The 9772-nt window shown below is 54.3% G+C and overlaps 1 long non-coding RNA gene across 1 annotated transcript; it reads right to left on the reverse strand.

Annotated features, from left to right (window-relative positions):
- Positions 1 to 5289: 5289 nt before the first annotated feature.
- LOC117017755 (uncharacterized) lies at positions 5290 to 8037 on the reverse strand. Its single transcript, XR_004422120.1, has 3 exons — positions 7908 to 8037; positions 5635 to 5922; positions 5290 to 5536 (listed from the first exon to the last, which is right to left on the reverse strand). It is a non-coding gene; the product is annotated as an uncharacterized LOC117017755 (long non-coding RNA).
- Between the last annotated feature and the right edge of the window lie 1735 nt (positions 8038 to 9772).

Consider the following 9772-nt stretch of genomic DNA (forward strand, 5'->3'; position numbering starts at 1 on the left):
GTGCCAAACCCCCGATTGGCTTTGCCTCTCTTCAAAAAAAAAAAAGAAAGAAAAGAAATTCCTGCAAGTTGAACAATCCTTGTGTTGGATTTGGGAGATGTTATTCCTAGTGACAGACAAGGGCAATTATCTGCAATCCGCCAGCAGTTTTAGCCTAATTTCATTACTGCTGTGCAATTCTCCCTGAGCTGCTAGTCTATCAATGTCTTGCAGAACGGATTAGCGGGCACTTTCTTCATCTTCAAATGAATTTTAGCTGTCATGCCCTTGATGAATAGAGCAGGGACAGGCGGCTGACCTGGGCCAGGGGAGTGGCCAGGGGGCGACAGGCAGGTGGCCTCGGGCCGGGCAGGAGGTGAGCTGGTGCCGGGAGACCAGGAGGTGAGTGGAGAGGGAAGCACCTGAGCCATCCAGCCCCATGCCCAGGACTTTGGGCTGCTTGCACCCACCTACTAGGGCTTTGCACACTGAGCCCCCCTTTGGGGACAGCTTCCTAGGTCCTGGGCTGAGAATACAGGAGGGGATGCTTTCTCACCCTGCAGCCCTCTGGGCCACCCCCAACCACAGCACCCAAACCTCTGGAAACTCCAGCTTCGAACCTGCCTCCCCGAGACACTGTGCACCTCAAAGAGTGCAGTCCAGCACTAACTTGTCACCGCTGTGTCCCCAGAGTCCCACTCGGAGGAGACTCTGTCAGTTTTCGTTGTAGGACAAATGATTCTCAGTTTCGCTGCAGCTTGGGTCTGGGCCTGGCGCGAGCCTGGCACATGGCAGGAGTCCAAATGTTATTTGATGAATGGGTGAAGCCACGAGTGGCTTATGAGAACGAGGGTGGAGAGGGGAGGACGCCAGTGCTTTACGAAGCACCTACTATGTGTTAAGCACTATGCTAGGGACACTGCTGATGTGACCCCTCTCTTCTCAAAGAGGTGAAGTCCCTAAGCCCAAGACACAAGCAAGTTGGGAATTGGTGAACCCAGGCCTGTCTGGCCATCCTCTACAGCTCCCAAGGAGCACTGTTTGGGGAGCACTGCGTGCCAAGTGAGCTTCTTATGCACAGAGTGAGGCCCCGTAGAGAGATGGGAGAAGCCCGAGGAGAGGTGACGTGGGGCCTGGTGTCGACAACATGGGGTGAAGTCCACGCCTGCTTAGGGCCTCCTCTTCCCCACTCCCCCACACTTATCCAAAGCCCTGGGATGCGGGGCTGTGGTGGCTTTATCCCTTTTCACTTACCACCTGTTCAGTCCCCACTTTCCCAGCCCGGCTCCGTGCCCGGGGAAGCTAACCTCCACAGGCCGCTCCAGCCTCTGGATGCCAGACGGACCATCTGATGGGTGGCTGGAGCGGGAGCGGGAGAGGCTGGGGTACCTCTGCTCAGCTTTGCCTGCCTCACCATGGCATTCCTGGCAATCGCTGGTGTTCCTTCAAGTCCACGGCTCCCGCCTGGTGGTGATCCCTAAGCTCCCCTAAGACTGGGCTCTGGTAGCTCCATTTCTGCCCATTCTGGTCTAGGGGGCTCTGCCGGGTCTCAGTGTCCCCAGCTGGCTTCCACCCCTCTATAAGTCCTTTTACTGAACTGTCTTTACTTGTGCCGCCCCAGGGGAGCACCGCGTCCTGCAGGATGCTGATGGAGGTGGGTGGAGTGGGAATCTAGCTCCTTGTGACAGCAGCTTCTATTCCCGCCATGCCTACTCTGTACCTGGCACGGGGCTGAGCTGCGGGCATCCACAGGCCTATTGGAAACTTCCAACTGCTCAGTGGGATGTGCCATTTCCAGAGGAGAGCACGGAGGCTCAGAGAGGCCAGGAGACTGGCTGGGGTGCCCAGCAGGCAGGCGGGGGAGTCGGGATTTGAACTTTTCTTTGCCGGCCTCCAGCCCTGTCATCTTAGCACCCACGCTGTGCGTATTCGACCCTTTGCCCCAAGCCGGTGAAAAGCTCTTCGGGGCTGTACGTTGAGGATTCCTTGGAAAGACCAGATGTTCTCCTTTGCCCTTGAAAGGCAGCACTGAATCCTTTATGCTTCCTTGGCCTTAAGCAAAGGAAAGTCAAGCCCAAGAGAAGAGGGGCCCCCTCCATAGTGACTGTCCCACTGATCCATACACCCCCGGAGAGCCTGCTCTCTTCCCAGAATTTACAGGAGCGGAAAGAAGATCCCTGGCTTGGGGCAGTCCAGTCCCCATTTTACAAGTGGGAAACTGAGGCTAAGAGAGGCAAAGGGACTTGTTCAGAACCAACAAGATGTCATACAGAGCGGGCCCTAGCCCAGGAAGCCAGCCTGGTTTTCCTCAGGGCTGGAAAACGAGGCTCAGACCAGCCAAAGCTGGGCTTCCTCCCCCACTTTCAAGTTCTGGCCCTTTCTCCAAGCACCTGGGAGATTCTCCCAAGTTTATCGATCGCCATGGCAGCCTCGAGTCAATACGGTGCACTTTGCTAATTAATCTTTTCCAGATAATTGCAGGAAATTATTGGTTGGTGTGAAGTGGGGATGGAGAGGCAGCCTCTGTGCCGCCACCTGCCCAGAGCAGCTTCTGGCGGAGCCTCTCCCCAGCCTCCCGCCCCTTCCCCACTTCTCTTCCTGGCATCTACGGCAGATGAGCCCTGCTTCCTCCTGCCCCCTGCCCAGTCCCTTCCAGAGTCCTCAGTCCAGGACTTTCACCAGGCCAGCCCTCCCAGCACCATTCTGGGACGCAGGGGGAAACAATGGGAGCAGGGATGGTCTTAGGTTCAAATTTCAGCTCTGGCAATTACTAGCTGTGCAACATTGGACAAGTTGTTTAACTTCTCTGAGCCTCAGGTGAAAAACAAACTAGAGTTTACAATCTCTGCATCACAGGCTGCTTCTAAAGACAAAACAAAAGAAGGCACTTTAATAATGATTGATGGACAAATAGTAACAACTCTGACCACTAGAGCCAATACTGAACGGGGGCCTGGCCATACTCCAGGTACTGTTTGGTGTGTCTGCTAGGTGCTACCATTGTACCCATTTTATGGAAAGGGAAACTGAGGTGCTGACCTGAAGGTATACCGACAGTGAGAGGTGGAGACTGAATCCCTGCTTAGTACCCTGGACGCTGATCTCTGCCTCACATGGTGTCACCAAACCCAGCACAGAGCCGTGTCACTGGGAACAAGCCCTCCACATGTTCATCTCAGAAGCCAGGGGATACTAGAGCAGGGTGGGAAGGAGCTGGGGCTGGAATGCTAGGGACGGCACAGGCCTCACCAGCGCCCATGGCTTCCCCCTCAAGGCCCTTCACCCCAAACTCTGGGCCCACCTCAAAGGGCCTAGGGAATCATGGGACCCAGGTAGACTTGGGGCCCCCAGGCGTCTCTCCCAGGCCCTAATGTAATTAATCAAATCTGGACACTCCTGGATAAAGTTTCCAACCCTTTGGGGTTTCTCTCTTTCTCTCAGATATCATTTAATACATCCCCTCTCTGGGCGGTATATACCTGCTCCTAATAAACCTCTAAGATTTTAATGAACTAAATAGCAAATTACTTTTTTATTCAAGAATGAAATTTCATCATATTCATAATTCATATTTTATTTCAGACATCTGCTGCTGATTACATTACATTTAACTAAAATTAGATGACGCTCAGAATGCAATTAAGGCACTGCCAAATTCTTCGGCCCACCAATGCTGGCGGAGCTCAGCGGGGGCCGCTAGGAACCTAATATGTAATTAGGAGCTATTTTCTAGCTGTTTTTAAAGTCTGAAAATTAGCTGCCTTTATTAATCACGCAGACAAATATAAAGTGGAACCAACGCTTGCTGAAATTTCTAAAAGGGATTTTTTGTTTAATTATACACCACAGAGCACTGTGACTCGTTTTGCATGTTGATTTGTTGTGCACTGACATTTTGACAACTGGTTCTCAATTTGTCTGTCGTACTTAGGCAACAACAAAGCTGACGGTAATACTTTAACTTTCAAAACCTTCAGTGTGCCGGGGAGAGGGAGAATGGCATTCCTCGCTGCGGGCCCAGGGCTGGGCTCTTGAAGCCACGGGGGGCCAGAGACACAGGGAGAAGGGCAGGCGAGAGATGGAGGGGGGCTCATCAGAAAAGTTAGGCAGGGAGGTGGTGGGAGCACTGAAGCAGGAGTCCAAGGCCAGGGAGTGAGCCCCAGCTCTGCAGGGTGGCTGAGAGGACAACCTTCTCCTCTGGGCCTCAGGCTCCTCCGGTGCACCTGGAAGGGTTTAGAGCTGGAGATCGTGAAGGAGCCTCAATGTGCTAAAACTGTCTTCTTTGCTCTGTGTGTCAGACTCTGCCCTCACTGGTGCTTCCCACAGTACCATTTAGCCCCTCCGCCCTCTGAGGGGGACCTTTTCTTATCTCATTGTACAGAGGATGAAACTGAGACTTGCTGAGAGTCTATGACTTGTCACTGGCCAGCTGGTGGCTCCACCAGCACTCACACGCGGACGTTGTTGACTCCAGAATCCCTGGTGTTAACTACTGTATCCCCTGCCTGGCTCGGCAGCCCTGAGCAGGGGCGGCTCTCGGGGCCTCGTTTCCCATTTGTGCCGCTTGGACATGCAGAAGCAGCGTTGCCAGGCTTTGGTCTGACACGGCAGCCACATGCCCTTGCCCACTTGGTAACTGACCGTCCCACCCGCAGCCCTGCTGGGGGCCAGGGATGGGGTGTGCAGAGGGGCTTCAGCGCGGAGCGCGATAGGATCTCTGAGCAGGTCCTCAGCCCCTGTACAGTCACTGAGCTCACTCCACGCCCTCAGAGGTGCCCTGGGCCACCGGGTGGCCAGCACCACCCAGCGACATCCAGAGAGTCCTCGGGCGGGACAGAGGGCTGCCAAGGGGCTAGTTCCACCCCACACTAACAAGAGCAGACAGCTTTCCCCTATGTGCTGGTGCGGTGAGACCCTTAGTTGTCTGCACTCTCCCACGGATCTTACAAGGTAGGTTCCCACCCAAGCTTGGAGTCTCACACCCTGGGTTCACACCACGTCCAGGCCTGGTGGCCTTGGCCAGGCTGCCTCAGCTCTCTGAGCCTCAGTTTCCACATCATTAATGGGAGGGTCCTGACAGCACCCAGATCTCCGGGTTCTGGTGAGGACTGAACAGGAGAATGGGTGCTTGGCCCACAGGAAGCCTTGGCCAACGGAAGCTGCCTGTTACTACCCCATTTCACAGATGGGGCCGTTGAGTCTCTACAGGGCAAAGTACTTGCCCTAAGGTGCCTATCGCTGGGCTGAGAACTGCACCTCGGTGGTCGATTCTGCAGCCCATCTCTCACCTCGGCACCCTGATGCCTCCCTAATGCCCACCAGGGAGGGCAGGAGAAGGGCCAGAGGATCTCGGTTTGGCCACCATCCACTCCTGTCTCTCATGTCCTTCTTGCCCCCTGGAGGGGGTGCCGAGCTGGGCTGGAGCCGAGACGTGGCAGAGCCCACTACAGGGGTCTCTGCCCCTGCTGAGCCCAGGCGAGCCGAACCAGTGTCCACCACCTGCCCACACCTGTCTTCAGGAGCCAGCCCTGCATCCTCCTCCTGTCGCCAGACTTGCCTGATGAAAATACCAACCGAGAAAAGGTTTTTTTGGGTGACAATGAAACTGTCAATAAAATCTCAAACACAAGGATAGGCAATGACTATTTCACTTACTTTGACAGTTGAGATTTTGCTGGGGAAGGAAAGTGACAGGCACCTGCTGACATCAATACCACTTCTTTCAGAGAAGAACCCACAGGGAAGGCGTCCCCTGGAGACCTGCCTTGCCCAGATGCCATCCGGGCTGGGATTGCTGCGTTGTCAGAGGAGCTGGGGTCAGCCGTGAAGGAGAGGCTGGAGGCCCCGGCTCGATCTTCATCCCACAACTCTTCTCTGAGCAGACACACGCCGGGCTCTGTGCTGGGGCGACAGATGCAGAAACGAACCAGGAAAACTTCTGCCCTTAAAAGTGTAATGAGTTCGGTTGTGGTTGTGTCCCCCCAAAAGAGATGCTGAAGTTCTAATCCCTGCTACCTGTGAATATGACCTTATTTGGAAATAGGGTCTTTGCAGATGTCAGCAACTTAAGGGTGAGGTCATCAGGGTGGGCCCTAATCCAATGGGACTGGTGTCCGTTTAAAAAGAGGAAAGTCACGTGAAGACAGAGACACACAGGGAGAGGAGGGCCACGTGACGAGGGAGGCAGAGACTGGAGCACTGCAGGTGTGAGCCAAGGGACACCAAGGTCTGCCGGCCACCACCAGAAGTTGGAAGGGGCCGGGAAGGATTCTGCACAGTCTTAGAAGGAATACAGCTCTCTGACAATTCAGACTTCTAGTCCCCAGAACTGTGGGAGAATATATTTCTGTTGTTTTGAGCCTCACGGTTTGTAGGACTGTGTTACAGCAGCACGAGGAATTAATACAAGGGATTTCATGCCCACTAGGGAGTCAGATAAGAGGCCCCATGCCTGGCAGGAGACCATCAAAAAAGGGGTGTACCTGGTCCCTGAATAGAGGAGACAAACTGGACTCCAAACCTGAAAGGCCTTTCCAAGCACCTACATAATACTCCAACCTGTTGCCTCCTCCCTATCTGTCCCTAATGCCACTGTCCCATTCCAGCCATTGCTATCTCTCACCTCCCAATACCCGATTCCATCCGCCATGCCCCAGCCAGAGGACTTTCTCAGGCACAACTCAGGTCCGTGTGTGCCTAATACCCACTCTGGCTTCCCAGGGCGCTCAGGATAAACCTCGTTTCACGTCGGCCCGGTCCCAGGCCCTGCCTCATACAACAGGTGCTATCTGAACCATCTGTGGCTTCCCTGGACCTGCTCCAGCACAGCTCACCTTTGTGCTTTTGCTGCCCAGAACACCCTCCTTCACCTCCCAGCCCAGCCAAAATTCCGCCCAGACATCTCCTCCTCCAGGAAGCCTTCCCTGATCCCCTTCCCACACTCCGGGCTGGGATAGGCAACCATCCTCTCCCTTGGCTCCTGTGGTCACTCAGTACCCACAGTTCTTTACTGTCGTTGCGTTTGCTTAGCTGGCTCTGCCCTGTGAGTCCTGGACGGCAGGGTCGGGTCTCATTCACCCCTGATCCCAGTGCCCAGTATATAGTTTGAGCTCAGGCAGTATGACCACTTGCAAACTCAGGCCTTGGCCAAGAAGCTGGCTCTAGGAACAAATAGTGGCTTACTTAGCCATCTCGACCTGGGCCAGTAAGTCTCCTGCTCGCGACACTCTGTAAGATTGTCCAGGGTCAGGGAAGAGAAACTGGCGTTGGGCTCAAAGGATCTCGGCTTGAGTCTCATTTACCAGCGGGCTGGTCTTGGGGGCATCGTTTCATCTCTTTCACCCTCAGCATTCTTATCTGTGAAATGAGAACAGCAAAACCCCCTATCACATGGAGTCTAATTGTAGTGAGTAATGGCTTTTGTCATTATAATGATAATTGAGTCACTGTGGTTCTCACATGAACTTCTGTTTCCAGAAATCCCTGGGTCCCTCAAGCCAGTTTCTCTGTCCGATTCCTCAAAATTGTGGATCCTTACACGCACACTGGAAGAGTGCCCAAAGTTTCTGTTTGTCATTTAATTCTTATAGCTCTTTACATATTAATGTGTCACCCTTCCAACTGGATGACATCTCCCTTACCAGTAGGAGCTCCCTTACCTTCAAGGGCTTTTGAAGGACTCAACAAGTGCTAGTTGAGTGCCTCTAGCGCCGCCCACCCAGGGCCTAATACAGATCTGAAGTAATCTGGGCACTTGATCTGAGGAGCAAACTGCAAGGCAGAGATTGCAAACTGGATCTGAAGTCAGGTGGACCTGTTTCCGTCTGGCTCTGCCTCTACCAGGCTCTGAGCCTCGGTTGTCCCTTCTGCAAAATGGGGGAGGAATACCCACATCTCAGGACGTCGGGAGACAATGTACATGAAGGTACCTGGCATTCGGCAGATGTTGGATGAACGAGCAGTATTTAACCTCAGGGTCCTGGGCTCCACCCCAGCTCCAGTCCTTCCTGGTTGGGTGATGTCTGACATGCCACCACTCTGAGACTCAGTTTTCTCTTCTGGAGAATGAGACAACATCTGCCACTGAGAACTGTTGTGAGAATAAAATGCAGTCGTGCATATTAAGCCTGACACGCATGGGGAACGTGTTCAGTTAAGTGGTGGCTGTTAATTTATTGCACTGAATTTTATAAATGTCCAGACCTGCACTCTCCCAAAGCCAGCCTGCCCCCCGCCCCAAAGTCTGGTAAATGAAGTGAGGAAGGGGGTGAAGATGGCCACTGATGGCCTTAACTCACCCCCGGCCCCCAACAATGAGGATATTTCCTATGCCTGGGGTCCTCCAGCCATCACTTCAAAGGACTTTAGAAATGCTATGTGTCTCACCAGCAGCCCTGGCTGATGGGAGAGGCAGGATCTGTGGAAGCCCTTCTTTCCTTCCAAGTGAAGAACGGACAAAAAGGCAAGTCCCCCTCCTTTTCTGACTAAGACCCCGACTCCCACCCATCCCTAAACCCTGCAAACCGCTTTGGAGGGCTGGAGAGGTGGGCTTGGGGCAGCCAGGACTTCTGAGCCGAGCAGGGTAGCCACGTGCAGGCAAGAGGGGCCACTTCCTCCTCCTTTCGTTCTCATTCATTCAGAAAACCTCAAGCTCTCATCCTGGGCCAGACACTGTGCTAGACTTGGGGAGACCGCAGCGAGCAAGACTGCTATGGTGCCTGCCATGGGGGGGCGGGCAATTTACTGAGGAGACAGGCGATGTAACAACAAATGATTGCACAGTTCGGAAACAAAACAAAGGGAGCGATGGGAGGGGTAGTCCAGGCAGAGGGAACAGCAGAGGCAAAGGCCCTGCGATTGGTTTCGTCGTTGTCACTGTGGCCCTCGTCTGCCCAGCACTCCCGGTGTGTACTCACGCAGCACCGTGAGCGAGTCCGTTTGTTTACCGTCTACTGCACTGGAACCTACGCTCCCTAAAGACGCCTGGGATCACTTGGCCCTTCATTACTACCTTCGTGACTTAGATCAGCACCTCGCGCAGAGTTGTCACTCAATCAAATCTGTTGAGTGGACAGGTGGGGGAAATGCAGGCACTACGCGAAATGCCCTTAACCGCCACAACCACCGTACGAGTCGTCTTCATGTTCCAGGTGAAGAAACTGAGGCTCAGAGAAGTGATGTCGCTTGCCGAAGGTCAGCAAGTGGCAGAGCTGGGATTCAAACTCAGTTCTATCCGGGCCCTTTTGCTCCACGGCTCAGGCCTGGAGTGGGGGTAGGGGAAGCAGCAGACAGCAGGGCCCCCAACACCCCCCAAAGGAAGCAGATCGAGAGGGACGATATTGCAGGCTCCATAAATAACACGGGTCCCTGGGCCCTGCTGGCGGGTCTAGCAGCCCGAGAGTGTGTGTGTAATACAAACAGCTCTAATCCCCTGTCAGTTAAACTGGATATCAGAGGAGACAAGCTTCCGAGCGGGGAGGCCTAATTGAATCGAATTGAAAAGGCGGAATGGGCGGCCGGGCTGAGGAGGCGGGATGCCGGGGAGCGAGCAGGCGCAGCGGCAGCTGTCTGGGCCTCCCCTGGCCCGGTCGGGGGGCACTCCGGCCCCCACCGCAGGGGGCCGGGCTTGGCTGGGGGCATCCCAGCCAGGGCACTCCGCCTCCTCTGGCCTCCCCTTTATCTGCTGGCTCTGCCATTTTCTCTCCATCGCTGACCCTTTTTCTGTTCCCTCTGTTATCTTGAATAATGTCACTGTCTCTTTAGAATCTATTCATCAGAGCAGAAAGAAGCCAAC

Source organism: Rhinolophus ferrumequinum, chromosome 25 (assembly GCF_004115265.2).
Source record: "Rhinolophus ferrumequinum isolate MPI-CBG mRhiFer1 chromosome 25, mRhiFer1_v1.p, whole genome shotgun sequence".
Lineage (NCBI taxonomy): Eukaryota > Metazoa > Chordata > Mammalia > Chiroptera > Rhinolophidae > Rhinolophus > Rhinolophus ferrumequinum.